Source organism: Oryctolagus cuniculus, chromosome 5 (assembly GCF_051225735.1).
Source record: "Oryctolagus cuniculus isolate XC-2025 breed Fujian yellow rabbit chromosome 5, ASM5122573v1, whole genome shotgun sequence".
NCBI classification, from domain to species: domain Eukaryota; kingdom Metazoa; phylum Chordata; class Mammalia; order Lagomorpha; family Leporidae; genus Oryctolagus; species Oryctolagus cuniculus.
Genome location: NC_142871.1, coordinates 165,209,535 through 165,226,715, shown reverse-complemented (window position 1 = coordinate 165,226,715; position 17,181 = coordinate 165,209,535). Strand labels below are relative to the sequence as shown.

At 44.3% G+C, this 17,181-nt stretch overlaps 1 protein-coding gene across 24 annotated transcripts in view; it reads left to right on the top strand.

Moving 5' to 3' along the window:
* FARS2 (phenylalanyl-tRNA synthetase 2, mitochondrial) overlaps positions 1–17,181 on the top strand; it is a 495,105-nt gene that overhangs the window by 73,201 nt on the left and 404,723 nt on the right. The window contains exon 3 of one of the 24 annotated variants that reach the window (XM_089334495.1): positions 6,319–6,353. The exons of the other annotated variants lie outside the window; for them this stretch is intronic. The gene's annotated coding sequence lies outside the window, so the exon portion shown is untranslated. The remainder of the gene's footprint in view (positions 1–6,318; positions 6,354–17,181) is intronic. 24 annotated transcript variants of the gene reach the window in all.

Here is a 17,181-nt window from a genome sequence, read left to right as displayed (position 1 = left end):
AACTAATGTGTTGTGCTTATCCAGAGCTCTGCATTTAGATACTCAAAATAATAGATCGACCAGAGCCTTGGGTTATATCCCCAGAAGCATCCACGTCTCCCTGTATTGTCCATGTCCAGCCTACCAACTTATACCTATTAGGATTCCCCGGCCCTATGGCAGGGCTCAAATAGCAGTATTCTCCAGGTGGCTGTTTTGTTTTGTTTTGTTTTTCCCAGATCATTTATATTAGCTTACCTGACATCTTGTTCATATTCTTCTCCCTTTGTAATGATAAGGCCAATAGTGGACTAGCAAATCTTTTTTTTTTTTTTTTTAAAGACTTATTTTATTTATTTGAGAGGTGGAGTTACAGAGAGAGGTAGAGACAGAGAGGTCTTTCATCCACTGGTTCACTCCCCAGATGGCCGCAGCGGCTGGAGCTGAGCCGATCCAAAGCCAGGAGCCAGGAGCTTCCTCCAGGTCTCCCACGTGGGTGCAGGGGCCCAAGCACTTGGGCCATCTTCTACTGCTATCCCAGGCCACAGCAGAGAGCTGGATTGGAAGAGGAGTAGCCGGGACTAGAACCAGCGCCCATGTGGGATGCTGGCCCTTCAGGCCAGGGCTTTAACCCGCTGTTCCACAGTGCCGGCCCCTGGACTAGCAAATCTTAGTACTAGAAGGGACTTCATGTTTGTGGGGGAATTGAGATTAGCTAGCCCAGCATTCTCTTCAGATGGGATTGTTATGGGTCATAGTAGGGTTGAGCTGAAAAGGCAAAGTGAGATCGATGTTTATAGAATGGAACTAAAAACAAGGTGCACGAAGCACCCCAGCATGACCAAGATCTTCCAGAGAGTATCTGCTGCTTTGTAGGGCCGAGGGCCCTGTCCTTAGGACTTAAAGGGGACATTTCTCCAAACCCACTGCTCAGCGTGAGTTACCTCACTTAAGGTCACCATGAAAACTTGTGTGAGGATAGTGGGTGCTTGAGAGAACATTAGCGCCAGCTGCTTGAGCCCTGTGTGGCAGATTCCTTGCTAGTTACTATAAATAGATGATGACATTTAATTTTCACACAAATTCTATGAAAGTGATTCTTGGTCCCCATTTTTGAGAAGAGTCCTAAGAGCACCGTGATTTGTTTAGGCCTCAGGTTCGCTTTGGGCGGTACCAGGCCTGAGATACAAAGCCGGAACTCGGCTGTGTCTAGCTCCAGGGACATACTGAACACCTAGTATTCCACAAGCTTGGGGTTGGCTGCTGGAATCAGAGAAGGTTTAAGCCACCCACACTGCGGGAGGATAGCACATCATCTTCTTTGGAATGCTAGGGAAGTTCCAAAATGACTTAATTGAAAGCACTGCATAAATGCATGGCATTACATTAGGTTGGCCGTGGTTTCCTGCCAATATATGAAGTGCTAAGAATCAATAGGAAGAAATATATGGTTATAAAAAAGAAATGAGCAGAGCATGGAAAGGCTAATTGAAAGCGTGGAGTGTTGAGAAACTAGCAGATGTATTTATGTGATGTTGGGAGATGCTGCTCTAGCAGTTTGGCTGACTTTGATGACTGCCGAGGCACGTAAAGTAACTGAGCTACTCAGATTAGCATCCGTGGCTTTATTTAAAACCGTGCACACTCAGAGAACCTTACTCTTTTTTTAAAGATTTATTTATTTATTTGAAAGGCAAAGATACAGGGAGGTGGCGGAGGGGAGGGTCTTCCATCCACTGGAGAACCTTACTTTTCATGTACCTGAAGGTCTACACCTATGTTCTGTTGTTTACAAGATGTGAGGCAGGGAAGGAGGCAAGGCAACTTTACATGGTTTTAACATCACTTGTTATCCTATTGCAAGGGATATCATGCCCAAAGCTTACTGATAATGTGTGCGGAGCAAATGCTTTGTGGAAGGATGATTAGAAGGCATCGAGACAAGGGATGAGCTACATTAAAGACTTAGTGCCTCTGTGTGCAGGATAAAGGGAGAGCAGATAGTAAACATTTGTTTCTATTCAGCAAAATGAGTTATTCTTGGTTGACTTCACTCTTAGTCTTATAGGCCAAATCAGGAATGCAATACTAGTAATAGTTTTTGTATAAAATCTTTTGACTTTAATGCAAAATACTCTTTCTTGTCATTGGTGACCTTTAGAGTATATATTCTGCTTTGTGAATTGTCTTAGCATTTTTCCTCACCAAAATCTTACTTAATTGTTTTAATGGTGTTATTAAAATAGAGACAAATAAAATAGACACAAAACTTGATAATGAAATGATACTAGACGTTTGGGGCTTTCTTGCAACAGGTGTAAGGGGAGTAAGACACTTGTGTTCCAGCTAACTCTCCTGGATACCTCTGTGCATGATCTCAATCATCCGCATAGCTCTTGGGACCATTTTGCAGAAGAGGAACTGATGATTTTAGTAGATTTAACTTGTTAAGATGGAGACAGAATTTGAATTCAGGACGCCTTAGTTCAAAATTTTTGCTTTTGCTGGAGTGTGCCGCTGCTCCTTTTTGAAATGATTGAACTGTAGTTTTCTTTAAGATTATAAAATTTGCAGGAGGATAGCTGTAGCCCTGCCTTTGTTTGACTTAACTGTGAGCAACGTGATCCTGTTCAGTAGATACTTCCAAGACTCCTGTAGACGCTGGAGCGTGTCTCAGGAAAGTCTCGCCTCACTGGAGAATGAGACTTTGATTGAGGATGTAGTCATGTCGAAGGCACGCGTGTGTTTCTGAATTTCTGATCTCTGTGTGAGCTGATGTTTTAGACATTTTTGGGCAGCTGTTATTTTGAGATTATACCACCTTTGGGCACTGTTTTCTTCTCTTGCCTGATAAGCTTTTGAGCAGTCCCTAGCCAGGTTTTAGACCAATAGTTTACCTTGTAAACAGTCTGTTTTAACTTTGACCTCTGCTGTTGCTTGTCTTATTTGTATAGCATCTTCCCTATCTTCCTTGTTCATTGTGGGCTCTCCAGATTTGACTCATCCTTGAATTTTCTTGAATGTGACCTGTGGCATTCTTTATACTTGTTTCTCCTCCTGAGCCTCCAAGGGACTTGATTACTGTCTTCTTGTTAGTATATAGTGGTCTTAGAAATACATTTATACATGTCCCCGTGAATGCTGTGGTCCTAGCACTTGATATGTTTTTAGCTCTTGGTGGTCAATAATGGTGTTTAAACAGCAATGTTTGCACAGAGTAGGACTTTTGTAAGTCCTTTTGCATGTCATGTAGTGTGATTTATTTATTTATGAGACACACACACACACACACACACACACAGTATTCCCATCCACTGGTTCATTCCTGACAAGCCCACAACAACATGGGCCAGACCAGGCCAAAACAAAGAGCTAGAAACTCAGTCTGGGTCTCCCACATTGAGGGTGGGGACTGAACTACTGTTTGAGCCGTCATCTGCTGCCTCCCTCAGTGCTGATTAGCAGGAAGGTAGAATTGGAAGTGGAGCTGCACCCGAACTCATGCACTTCGATATGGGATGTGGGCATTGCAAATGCTGTCTTAACCACTCTGCCAAATGTCTGCTCCTGTATTTCCGTAGAACTACTTGACAGTGTAGAGAGAAAATGTCTTGTTCCTTGGGGCTAGCGCTGTGTCATAGGAGGTTAAGCCTCTGCCTGTGGTGCTGGCATCCCATGTGGGTGCTGGTGTGAGTCTCAGCTGCTCCACTTCCCATCCGGCTCCCTGCTGTGGCCTGGGAAAGCAGTGGAAGATGACCCAAGCGCTTGGGCCCCTGCCACCCACATGGGAGACCCAGAAGAAGCTCCTGGCTTCAGATTGGCCCAGCTCTGTCTGTTGTGGCCATTTTGGGAGTGAAGCAGCAGATGAAAGACATGTTTCTCTGTATCTCCCTCTCTCTCTCCATAGCCCTGCCTCTCAAATAAATAAATGAACCTTTTATAAAAAATGATTTGTTCTTGTGTGATGTTACTGATGCTACAGGGAGTTTGGCACTCAAACACTGTTGGCAGGAGACCAACTGGATAGTTCTTGGGCAAAAGTTTTGGCCCTCATTTGAGCAGCAATTCAACTTTTATGAGGTTATCATGAAAATGCTTGGAGGTGTATGGAAAATATGTATATCAGTAAGTTCTTTAATAGAGTAATTAATTTTAACAAAATATTGGAAGCAACTTACGTTTATCAGGAAAAGGGCTAAATAATCGTAGGGCTTGCACATATATGATGGAATATTAGCACACTTTAGAGGAGCGCAGTAGCTCTTTATGCAACGCGGTACTGTGTCACAAACGTGAATTCTTAGCTGACGGGAACAGCTGTGGAGCAGTAAGCTGGTACTTGTTAGAGACTAAGTTAGCGGGTTGGTGTGGGCATTAGAGTCATTGTTTAAGACACTTAGGGTGGCCGGCGCCGCGGCTCACTAGGCTAATCCTCCACCTTGCGGCCCCGGCTCACCAGGTTCTAGTCCCGGTCGGGGCGCTGGATTCTGTCCCGGTTGCCCCTCTTCCAGGCCAGCTCTCTGCTGTGGCCCAGGAGTGCAGTGGAGGATGGCCCAAGTGCTTGGGCCCTGCACCCCATGGGAGACAAGAAGCACCTGGCTCCTGCCATCAGATCAGCGCGGCGCACCGGCCATGGCGGCCATTGGAGGGTGAACCAACGGCAAAGGAAGACCTTTCTCTCTGTCTCTCTCTCTCACTGTCCACTCTGCCTGTCAAAAAAAAAAAACAAACAAACAAACAAAAAAAAAAACAAAAAAAAACAACAACAACTTAGGGTGACTGAATCTGAGATGACAGTGCTTGGATTGGAGTCCTGGCTCTACTCCCTGTTCCAGCTTCCCACCACTGTGTACTTTGAGAGGTAGCAGGTGAGGTGGTGGCTACAATTGTTTAGTTCCTGTGGCATATTTGGGAGACCTGGATTGAGTTCTAGGTGCCTGGCTTTGGCCTGGTCCAGCCCCAGCTGTTTGGGCATTTTGGGAGTAAACTAGCAGATTGAAGATCTTTCTCTGTGTGTCTGCCTTTCAGATAAATTAAAAAAAAAAAGTCTTTGGGAGGTGGGTGTGTATATACACAATGGAATATAGCACAAAAACGTGGGGGTGTAAAGTAGGTGTGGAAGTTTATTTTTTTTTCCTTCTAAGATTGATTTATTTGAAAGAGTTACAGAGAAAGAGAGGCAGAGAGAGAGGTCTTCTATCCTCTGGTTCACTCTCCAATTGGCCCCAATGATGGGAGCTGTGCTGATCTGAAGCCAGGAGCCTGGAGCCTCTTCCAGGTCTCCCACGCGGGCGTAGGGGCCCAGCGACTTGGGCCATTTTCTACTGCTTTTCTAGGCCACAGCAGAGAGCTGGATTGGAAATGGAGCAGCTGGGACTCGAGGTGGCATCCATATGGGATACCTGCACTCTAAGCGGCACCTTTACCCGCTGTGCCACAGCGCTGGCTCCTTAATTGATTCTTAAATTTGCAAAGTTCTTGTCCATTTCTGTTCTGCTCCTGTTATTCAACAGCCTAGGCACAAAAGAGGGACCAATGCTTTCCTGGAGAACTGGGGAAGGGGAAAGTGGGGCAGAGCAGTGCATCTGTGTTAAGGAGGGATCCACTGTCCACTGCTGATGGCTCTTGCTGATGTTTCTTTGGCGTGTTGAAAGTTTCTGGGTTGATGACTGTATCTGTGAAGCTATTAATAGGTGTGTTTTCATGCTTTGTGTCTTACACTGTCTTATGCTATTTATTTTTTAACAATCTTGACTTCTAGAATTGATTTAATTAAATGCACAGATGTCATTCAAATAAAAAAATGTTTCAGACTTTTTTGGAAGAAATATTCCAGTGCAAAAATTAACAATGCTATTGAAAAATTAGTAATTAGTTAAACTGTAAATCTTTTTCTGTAATACTTTATCAGTTTTTAAGGTGATTTCAAATTACATTGTGTGTGGCTCATGGATAAAGTGTCATGTATGAAGTTTTCACTGTTTCTAGAGATTTACATTTTGGAGAAATTGTATGACCAGTAGAGCGTATGATATTTAGCAATGTGAAAAGTGACAGATCGTTAACATTTGATAGGCAAACATAGACTTCAATTTCGCTTGGTCATTTTGTCAAGTGTCAGTGGTAGTGCTTGCAAGCATGGTAACTCTAGTAAGTAGCCATTACCTGTGCTTTTAACGTTGTTGTTGTTTCTGTTGCTGGGCATGTATTTCACCTTGCATGGAGCTCAAGGGACAACTCCTAGAAGTTGGTTTTTGGAAAATTGCAGTTTCATCACAGTAGTTGAACCATTAATTTTCGGTGTTGTGTTTTTTTGTGTGTTTTGTTTTTATTTTTCAGATATTATCTCCATTGGGATTAAAACAAAACAAAATGTAAGATTGTGTGTGTGTGTGTGTGTGTGTGTTTGTAAGAATACCAAGAGAGGAGGAAAAAAATCTTAGTTGTGAATATGTCACTTCACATTATAAAATAAGACAGCTTTCTGTGTGGGAGAACAAAGAGGTGGCAGTCTGATGGGTGCCAGGTCTCAGGGACTTTACCTTGCACCCCTGTCCCTGGAAGCTGGGAGTCTACTTTTGAAATAAAAGCTGCTTCTTCACATACTTCACACATGTGGGGTTTCATAAATCTGTGGGCAAATAAACTGTTCCCAAAACCCCAGATTGGTGTTTGAAATGAAGTGTTTGCCTGTGTTCCCCAGGTCTGTGTAGAACCCTTCTGCTGTCTGGGTGGTGTGGGAGGTTGAAAGAGCACCAGCGTTTCAAAGAGCAGGTGCTCTGCTCCCAGCTCCAGTAAACAGCAGCTGCCTCCTTATCATGCACTGCAGGTATTTCCCCAGGTTTCTTTCTGACCCCCTCAGATTTCCTGATGTTCCTGTGTGGCGAGATGTATGTATCTTTCATTTACTTCTTCTGTGTTTTGTTTGTGGAAATGGTCATCCCTGTCCCAAAGTCAGTTAAGTAATGACCACTATTTCTTTTATTTTTCTTTTCTTTTTAAACGGTTCTCTCTATAGTCTACATTGGCACCACAACATGAAGTAACTAAAGAACACTTAATTTTCAACCCAAACATTTAGTTTCTCATCAGCATTTCTTATATAGTCTATTCCTTCTATATTGCTGATTATGTCAATGTTTAACTTAAAAAATGCTTACTTTGAAACGGGAGAGAGAGAGAGAGAGATAACTCCCATCCGCTGGTTCACTCCACAAATGCCTGCAATAGCATGGGGTGGGCCAGTCTGAAGCCAGGTGCTGGAAATTCAGCCCAGGTCTCCCATTGTGTGACAGGTACCCCGCTACATGAGCCATGACCTGCTTTCCTAGGGTGCATTTTAGCAAGAAGCTGAAAATGAGATCTGAGTTGGGACTTGAACCCAGACCTTCCCACATGGGTTGTGGATCATTAACTTATCAGATGCCCACCCCTGACTATTCAGATTATATTTGTTTATTTATTTAATCTATTTATTTCAGATTATATATATTATATATTCAGATTATTTATATAATATTTACTATATAGTATAAATATTTTATTTATTTATTTGAGAAGTAGAGCTACAGACAGAGGGAGAGACAGAGAAAAAGGTCTTCCATCCTCTGGTTCACTCCCTACATGGCTGCAAAGGCCAGAGCTGGGCTGATCCGAAGCCAGGAGCTTCCTCTGGGTCTCTCACTTGGATGCAGGGGCCCAAGCACTTGGGCCATCTTCTGCTGCTTTCCCAGGCCATAAGCAGGTAGCTGGATCGGAAGTGGAGCAGCCAGGGCATGAACAGGTGCCCATGTGGGATGCCAGTGCCACAGGCAAAGGCTTAGCCTACTAGGCCACAGTGCTGGCCGCACAGATTATATTTTTAATATATCAAAGTCTGATTACTGTATCAATTCTTATTCTAATTTTCATTATTTTTGATTATTCTTTATTTTTCTTTTTTGAAGTATTCCTAGCTTTTTGTCATTTCTTTTAACTTTCTCAGGTGAACTCGAGGATCGTTTTTCCTAGGGAATTACGTGGAGATACTGTGTGCAGAGCTGGCATTTTGTGCTGTTCAGTCTTCCCGGGGAAGGCAGAGAGCTCTTTGGGCTTACTCGGATCTTCCTTAGCAGTTTTTCCTGAAGTTCCCCGGTCGACCCTGCAGGAGCCCTTCATGTCTCTGTTACTGTGCCTTGTGTGTTTCCCTTACCTCTGCTTACTGCTGGTGTTGGTGAGATTTCAGAATGGAACTGATTTTTCAGATTGGAGTTTGCTCTGCCCCTTCCGCATGCTCTCGTGTGTTTTCTTGGTTGATTCATCTGAGCAAGAGTTCTGAGAAACAGTTTTGTTGTGGCAATCAGGGCACGCTGGCTTCTTCCTTCCAGGAGGCGAGTTCCTTCAGGCTTTTGGTGTTAAGTCCTTATATTGGCTGCTGTCCTCTAAAACTTAGGACAGATTGTTTGCAGAGGGACTACTCCTGTGGGAATAACTATCTCACCTAGAGATGGCAGGTTACTGTGAACAAAGGCTCCTGGGAAATTCACTTGGTAGTGATTGATGAGATCTTTTCCTATTTCTGGTTGAAAAATAAGAATTTTAAGGAGAATATGTAAAATAGTAGTCTGAAAACTTAAAGCAGATTATTATATGTTTTTATCTTTGTTGTATTTTTTGGTAAGAACTTGTTGAAATGGACTTGAGATTTTGTATCATCTCTAGATTAGTTTATAATACTTAATACAATGTGAATTATATGTGGTTGATCATTTATATTGTATTGTTTCAGGAATAATGAGAAGAAAAATAGTTTACAGTTTCAGTGTACTTTTTTTGGCTTGTAAATAGTTTTTATCCACAGCTGGTCGAATGTACAGTTGTGAACCTACACCTATGGAGAGCTGACTCCTAGTAGATGTTTGGATGTTTAAAGGGTTGCCCCCCCCCCCTTTTTTTTTGACAGGCAGACGAGACAGAGAGAGAGAGAAAGATCTTCTTTTTCCATTGGTTCACCCCCCAAATGGCCACTGCAGCTGGCACACTGCACCGATCCGAAGCCAGGAGCCAGGTGCTTCTCCTGGTCTCCTATGCGGGTGCAGGGCCCAAGCACTTGGGCCATCCTCCACTGCACTCCCGGGCCACAGCAGAGAGCTGGCCTGGAAGAGGGGCAACCGGGACAGAATCCAGCGCCCCGACCGGGACTAGAACCCGGTGTGCCAGCGCTGCAGGCAGAGGATTAGCCTAGTGAGCCGCGGCACCAGTGCTCTTGTAACCACGTGGCAGGTAGACCACACAGGGCCATGGGTGGAAGCAGGGATGAGTCAAGAGGTAACTAAGAGCATTTAGGTGAGAGTAGTGGCAGACTTCAGAGTTTCTGACTTGATCCACTATAGCAGTAAGATAGGGAAGAGCAAACTGGAGGGGAAGTTCAAAACCCAGAGCTTACTGTTGGATGCCTTAAATTGGAAATAATCATTAGACTCCCAGGTAGAGATGATGTTGATAGTTCAAGGAAGACCAACGCCAAGAACTTAGCATTGGGGTTTTACCATGACAGTTATTGGTGTCCTTAGACAAGAGCTCTTTTCTTGTGGTGTGAAAGAAAAAATAAAAGGTCTCCCAAATGCATCTGAGAGGGAATGAGGAGAGGAAGTAGAGTCATCAACATAGATACTTTGGATGGTAGAGATTAATCACATGGTTGCTGAAGTGGAGGTGAAAGCAAGAAAGGAATTTTTATTTTTGTTTATTTTTTTTTTTCAAGATATATTTCTTTAAGAGGTGGAGTTATAGAGACAAAGTTTAAGATTGAGATCCTCCATCCACAGGTTTACTCCTCAAATGGCCACAGCAGCAGGCTGGTCCAGGCCAACGCTGCGAACCTGGAGCTCCATCCAGATCGCCCATGTGAGGGGCGGGGGCCCAGTTACGTAGCCTCTTACGCTGCTTGCCCAGGTGCTTCAGCAGGGGGCTAGGTTGGCAGTCAGCGGCCAGGACTCCAGCTGATGCCCTTCTGCGATGCTGGCATCTCAGGCGACGCTTAACTCACTTATCCAGGGTGCTGCCCCCCACACTCCCGCCCCACACTCCGTCCCCTTTTCTTAAAAGGTTTATTTACTTATTTATTTGAAAGGCAGAGTTATACAGAGAGAGGTAGAGACAGAAAAGAACACTGTATAAGCTGTATGACTGTGATGATCAGCAGTAAGGCTTAAATACTTCATGAGAAAAAATAGAAAACTCTGAGGCTAAGCTCTCCAGACCACCACAAGAGAAAGAAACGGGCATTGACATTTTAGATATATACACATTTTTAGAATATATATGTATCATATAACACACGTATTTTGTTTCCCACGATAGATACAGACAGAGAAGGAGAGATATAGAAAGAGCTCGCCCACCTGCTGGTTGGCTCCCCAAATCCCTGCTGTTCTCAGGTTGAGCCTCTCCAAAACTGGGATGCAGGACTCAGCTAAAGTCTACCATGAGAGTGGCTTGGGCCACCACCATTGCCTCCAGGGTGTGCAGTAGTAAGACGCTGGCGTCAGGAGCTGGAACTGAGTCATGAACTCAAGTACTCTGATACGGGACATGTGCATCTTCACCACTTGGCGGAGCAACCACCCTGAAAATGCCTGTTTTTACTTCCTGCTGTTAGCCTCACTATGGCTCTGACGGTACTGATTTAATTTTATTTAACTGAATAATTCCACATGAATGGGAAATCTAGACTGTCACTCTCTGGCGTCCAGGCACAGCACATCCCACGAATCCTGTGTGTCCTTTCTTAGAGGAAAATGGCAGCTTCTGCCTTCTCATTTGCCTTCTGGGTTGCACTTAGGAGCTTGTGAGAGAGGCTGACAGCCACGGTGATTGTTTGTGGTCTAATTTATTTCCTTCTCTACCCCATGAATTTTTGTTTATGATTCAAAACTGATTTGCCTGGATGTACTTTATCTACAAAGGTAATTGAAGAGTGGAACGTGAACGCCCTTCAACCACATTTCTCAGAGGGAGGGCTGAGTGATGTGACGCCCCACCATCAGGCCTCACTGTGCCTGTCCCCAGGGACCTGGGAGTTCTGGGCCAGGGCCTGGGAGTGGCCAGAACAGGAGGCGTGGAGTCCTCAGTGTCCAGCTGTCTGCAGCAGAAAGGCGAGCGATGTCCCGCCCAGGGGTCCTGGCGTCTGGTCCCTTCTCTGCCATCTGCCCTCTTCTTTCATTCAAGGCACATTCCTGGCAAACGTGATCAAAATTTAATGGACAGGAGTTAAATATTGATTTGTGTATTGCCAGAGGACTAAAATAAGAGCACATTTTCTAATTATAAATGTGTGTTTTTATGTCCAACTGTTTATATTGTATATATATTTTTAAAAACAATAAAAATATAATGACCTGAAATATAGACAGTCTTGCAAAAATGGTTATTTGTAGCTCACATTTTGCTTCTATGAGCAGTAGTACTGTGTTTCATCTGTGAAACTGATTGCTAACGTTGTTGGAAATAGGGAGAGGTTGACAGTGATTTTGTCAGTAAAGAAGGAATGAGTGATGGAGCTTTTGGTGCTGTCTTGTACTTTTTTTTTTCTCTTGTAAGGCACTAGCTGCCATGTCTTGATAAGGAACTCAGAAGTAAGCCATAAATGAAAGAACTTCAGAAAGCATTTATTTTAAAGATGAAATTGGAAGGGTAACATTATTTTGGTTCCAAAAATTTTGTATTCTGTGTATAATTTTTTTAAAGATTTATTTATTTACTTGGAATTCAGAGTTACACAGAGAGAGAGGAGAGGCAGAGAAAGAGAGACAGAGAGAGGTCTTCCATCTGCTGGTTCACTCCCCCGTTGGCCGCAATGGCCAGAGCTGTGCTGATCTGCAGCCAGGAGCCAGGAGCTTTTTCTGGGTCTCCCACATGGGTGCAGGGGCCCAAGGACTTGGGCCATCTTCCACTGCTTTCTCAGGCCATAGCAGAGAGCTGGATTGGAAGAGGAGCAGCCGGGTCTTGAACCGGCACCCATCTGGGATGCCAGCACTGCAGGCAGTGGCTTTATCCGCTGTGCCACAGTACCAGCCCCATATAATTTTTTCATAATATGCATTTTCCATGAACTTTTTGAAGACCCTTCAAAATATTTTTGCATCAAATAAACTCACCTATTTACTTATTTCAGACACAGGGAAAACTCCCATTGCTGATGCACTCAAATGTAACATAAGACCTGCAACAGGAACTCATCCCATGTCTCCCACTTGGATGGCAGGAACCCAAACACTGGAGCCGTTACTTGCTGTATCCCACAGTGTGCATTAGCGGGGAGCCAGAATTGGGAGTGGAGGAGGCAAGACTAAAACCCAGGCCCTTCAATTTTGGGGTGATGGTATCTTAAATGCTAAGCTGAATGCCTGCCCCAAATTTAGCTTTTAATTTCTTTTCTCCATGAACTTTCTGAAGTGCCCTTCACCTGTCAGACAGACCCAAGAGCTCGTTCTCTGTATTTGAGTTTCTGGTATGTTCTGATGGTAGCCACCCAAATTTTCTCCCATTTCCCTCATCATTTGGATAGTCTTTAGACAGTATAGTCTCGATATTTTGTATTTACCTGATTTTTTCCCCCTCATCTTTGCTGCATGGGGTCAGTTTACATGCAGTAACTGTCCAGTTGTCCATGTGTCACTAATTTCGTCTGCCATATGTTATGTCCATCTTTGTCTCCCTTTGATTGTTATTGTCAGCACTTACACTTTTTGACTTCCACTCATTTTTAGCAAGTAATAAAAATAAGTGCGCCTGGTATTCAAATAATTGTGTAAGTAAACAGTGCTTGGCAGTTTTGAGATAGGTTTCTCATCAGCTGATATGCCCGCGTTGCAGCTGGGCCGAGGAAAGGTAGGTAGAGGATTCCTCTTTGATGTTTGGAAGCCGTGCTGTGACGTTAGGTGCCCACAGACTTCGGCTGTTACAGACTTTGCTAAGTTGATCCTTTCTAGCTCTCGGTTTCCTCTTCTGCACGATGAATACGTTGGTCTTTGTGATCTCTAAGATACTTTCCCTGCGATGATGCGATTCTGCTTGGACTCTTCAGATCTTATGTAGATACCGAGTATTCCTACTTTCAATATAATTTCAACACATTTTTTTGTAGTAACCAAAAGAAACTGGGAATTATTATTTTTCACCTTTCTTTTAAATCGAACCATTGAAGGCAGCTTTACACACAAGAGGATGTGAAGTTACCATGAAAGATACAGTCCCAAGCAGGGAAATAGAATTGAAAGTGGAAAATAAAGACCATACATAAATATCCCAAATGTATTCACTGCTAGGCACCTGCAGATCCCAGTGGATGTGGGCAGGGGTGCTGATGGAGGGGAGGAGAGGTGGGAGCTGTTTGGAGGTCATTCGCGGGAGGGAGAGGGTCCTTGTCTCTTTTATTGTCTGCCTTTCAGGTTCTCATGTGTGTTCATTTTACATTGTGGTATCAGTTGTCCCCCTTAAGAGTTCAAAAAATGAAATTCATCTTTACTCATCTCTTTAAAAGAATAAAAGTAGTTTATCTGCCCAAATGCTAACACATGCACAAGTGGTCTTCCTGCTCTGCTGTGTAGTGCCCTTGGCCGCCTTTGGTGGGTCACAGCTCGCCGCTGTACCCTTGCACGCTGCCTGTTCAGAGATCTCGCTGCTTGCTTCCGTTTATTACCTAAATTGACACTTCATTTTCACTTGCCCAAATGTCACAGAAGCTACTGCATTTGAGGTGGTGACTCCAAGGCTAGAGGCCGTCACGTCCACTGTCTCGGAGGTGTGAGTCCCGACGTAGAGGGCCACCTCAGCAGCGTCTGGTAGGAGCAGCTGGCTGCTTTTGTGGGCAGGGCCTTGGTGCAGATGTGGAGTATTTGCTGCCTCAGGCCATGTTGCATAGTTGCCTCTGCTGTTGAGAACCTGTTGAATGCACTGTCCCTCGCGAGTCTGCTGGACTGAACAGTCGAGTGTAGACCGCTGAGTGGGTGGTCGCGTGAGGAGGCAGTGTATGAGAGTGAGCAGTCACAGGGCAGCGTGTCTCCTTGAAGCCTCTTGGTCCATTAAAGGACACGTTGTGCCAGTGATGCGCTCTGCCCAGCCAACCAGAAGCAAGGAACAGAGAGCCAGCTGGCTTGACCTGGATAACCAGAATTTATCCAGTGTCCAAATTCAGTTGAAAAAGTATGGGCTTGGGAGTGAGAAATGCGCCTCCTGCCAACAGTCCTACTTGTGTGCTGTGTAACCACACACAGTCTTGTTTTCCTTTTCTGTAAAGTAGTATCAATGTTCAGTCATGGTGACTAAATGAGTTAATGTATATAATGTGCCTGGTCAGTGACTGAGCAATAATATTAATAAAAATGACTTAAATTTTTCTTTTATTTCTCCACTGCACCTCTTGCTAGAGGTATTCCTAAGGTAGCTTTTAGGGCTGTTTTTTTTTTTTTTTTTTTAAATCTGCCATAGAGGAGAAAAATGTTTAAAGCAGATTGCTATTTCAATATTGAAAAATGTCAGAAAGCCCTAGGATGACACAGACTGCAAACCTAGTAGTTTGCTAGGGCGTGTCGATTGGAGGACACCCCCCCCCCCCCCCCGTAATCTAGATTAAGAGCGGCACCTTGGTTACTTGATGGCCCCTTAAGCAGCAGACTGCTCACCGCTTCTCAGACACTGTGGGAGAGACCCCAGGGCTCTTTGTAACAGAGATTTGAGAGGGGAGTAATTTCAACTTAGTGCTCCAATTTTGTGTTTGAGAATAGCAGACAATTAAATGTCGTCAAGTGGTGTAGGAAAGCGTCCTGAACTTTAAGAATGTTCCCTTTCCTCCCTTCTCCCACTTTAGCCGGCGATTTTCACATTTATATTAATTATCTCCACAGCTCCTATTAGCTTATACCACAGAATCTGAATTTCAAATAAATGTCAAAATCGGAAAATAGGCCTATAATCTTTCACAGGCAGTTAGGAATAAAATGGACTTTCTGTTTTTGAAGCATTTTGTCATATGCAGCACATACTTTATTTTTCAAAGGCCTTATCACCCACATAGCTGGAAAATCTCATTAGTGGGCTCTTGAAGGATGCCGGTGGTGACAGCAGGACATGCTGGTGTGCAAGACCAAGCACTGGGCTAGCCTGGGTCCCACTTCTCTCGTACTCTGGATGAGCAGTCGTCGAAGTCTCCTCCCACTCTGGCCCATCTTTCTCATCGGTAAAGGCAAGATTTTAGTAGCAGGAGATGTGATGAGGTTAAGCCTCTACCAGCAGCGCCAGCATCCCATATGGGCACCAGTTTGAGTCCCAGGTGTTCTGCTTGTAATCCAGCTCCCTGCTAATGTGCCTGTGAAAGCAGCAGAAGACGGCCCAAATAGTTGGGCCCCTGCATTCACATAGGGGACTTGGAAGTAGCTGCTGGCCCTGGTTTTGGCCTAGTCTAGCCCTAGACATTGAGTCTATTTGGGAGTGAACCAGGAGATGGGAGAATTCGATACCTTCTCCCCCTAATCTCTGCATTTCAAATAAATAAATCTTTAGAAAGATAAAGTCAAGATGTTAAGCCAGTGGTTCCTTAAGGTCTTCTCCCTTCTGGTTCTTTGAGTCTACATATGCATCACCACAATACATATTTTACCCAACTATTCTTAGAAGTGTGTATTTTGGTACTCACGGAGACCCATAGGATTTGTTTGGGTAGAATGTATTGCCTCCAGCAAGGATTTTCTTTTTTTTGTGTGTATGCGTGTGTGCGCATGTACATGTGTGTCTTTGCATCTTTGAAGCCAGTAATACTATTTTTTACGAAATGATAGTTTTTATATAAAGTAGAACTGCTGTGGGTTTTTTAGAGCTTGAAACTCACTTTCTCATTTCCTCTGAGCAACTCTGAGCCGCCTCCATACGGTCCTAGGATTTGGTCACGGACACGCAGGGCTGGCTTCACCCTCCTGAGTGAGCCGTTGTGTTCTCAGCACAAGCTTGTTCCCACTTTTCCAGCATATTAGTGTGAAAATTCTCAATACAGAGCAGTTTGAAACACTTTATGGTGAACTTCCGTTTAGCCACTACCTGGATTCTACAGTTTGTACACGACGATACTTCTTCGTATATGCAATATCCATCTGTCACTCTGTCCATCCAGTAATCAGTCTTTCTGTGGGGGTGGATTGACTTCAAAGTTTCAGGCTTCCCACTAAATGTAGGGGACCACCTAACTAGAGTTCATATTTGTATATCATTTTTCTTAAAGATTTATTTCTTTGACAGATTTATTTTCTTTTATTTCCTTCCTTCCTTCCTCCCTCCCTCCCTCCCTCTCTCCCTTCCTCCCTTCCTTCCTTTTTTGACAGGCAGAGTGGACAGAGAGAGAGAGAAAGGTCTTCCTTTTCCGTTGGTTCACCCTCCAATGGCCGCTGCAGCCGGCACACCGCACTGATCCGGAGCCAGGTGCTTCTCCTGGTCTCCCATGGGGTGCAGGGCCCAAGCACTTGGGCCATCCTCCACTGTCTTCCCGGGCCAGAGCAGAGAGCTGGCCTGGAAGAGGGGCAACCGGGACAGAATCCGGTGCCTCGACAGGGACTAGAACCCGGTGTGCCGACGCTGCAGGCGGAGGATTAGCCTAGGGAGCTGTGGCGCTGGCCAACAGATTTATTTTAAAGATTTACCTATTTATTTAATAAGAGAGGTTTTCCATTGCTGGTTCACTGCCCACGTGCCCACAGATACTGGCACTGGACCGGGCTGAAGCCAGGAGTCAGTGATTCCTTGGGTCATCGTCATGAGCAGAAAGCTGGATTGGAAGTAGAGTAGCTGGGCTAGAACCAGTTCCTGTATGGGATACAGACAACTCAAGCAGCGACTGAACCTTCTGTGCCACATGCACACCCTAGTTATTATTGTTCTTGAAGGTACATTTTGCATAGAATGAAATGCACACGTGTGACTATGTCCTGCATTGACTTTTGACACATGTATACATTGCTGCAGTTCCTACCTCCTATCAAGGTATCAACACTGCTAATGCCCACGAAATTCCCTCGGACCTCTTTCCCGTCAGTCTGCATCCACACCCTCCGGAGTAAGGTATTATTTTTATTTGCTAACAAAGACTATTTTTATCTATTACTTTCCGTACCTGAAAGAAATCATAGTCACTGTGATTACATAGAATAGCAATTGATTTTACTGAAGGCTCACTAT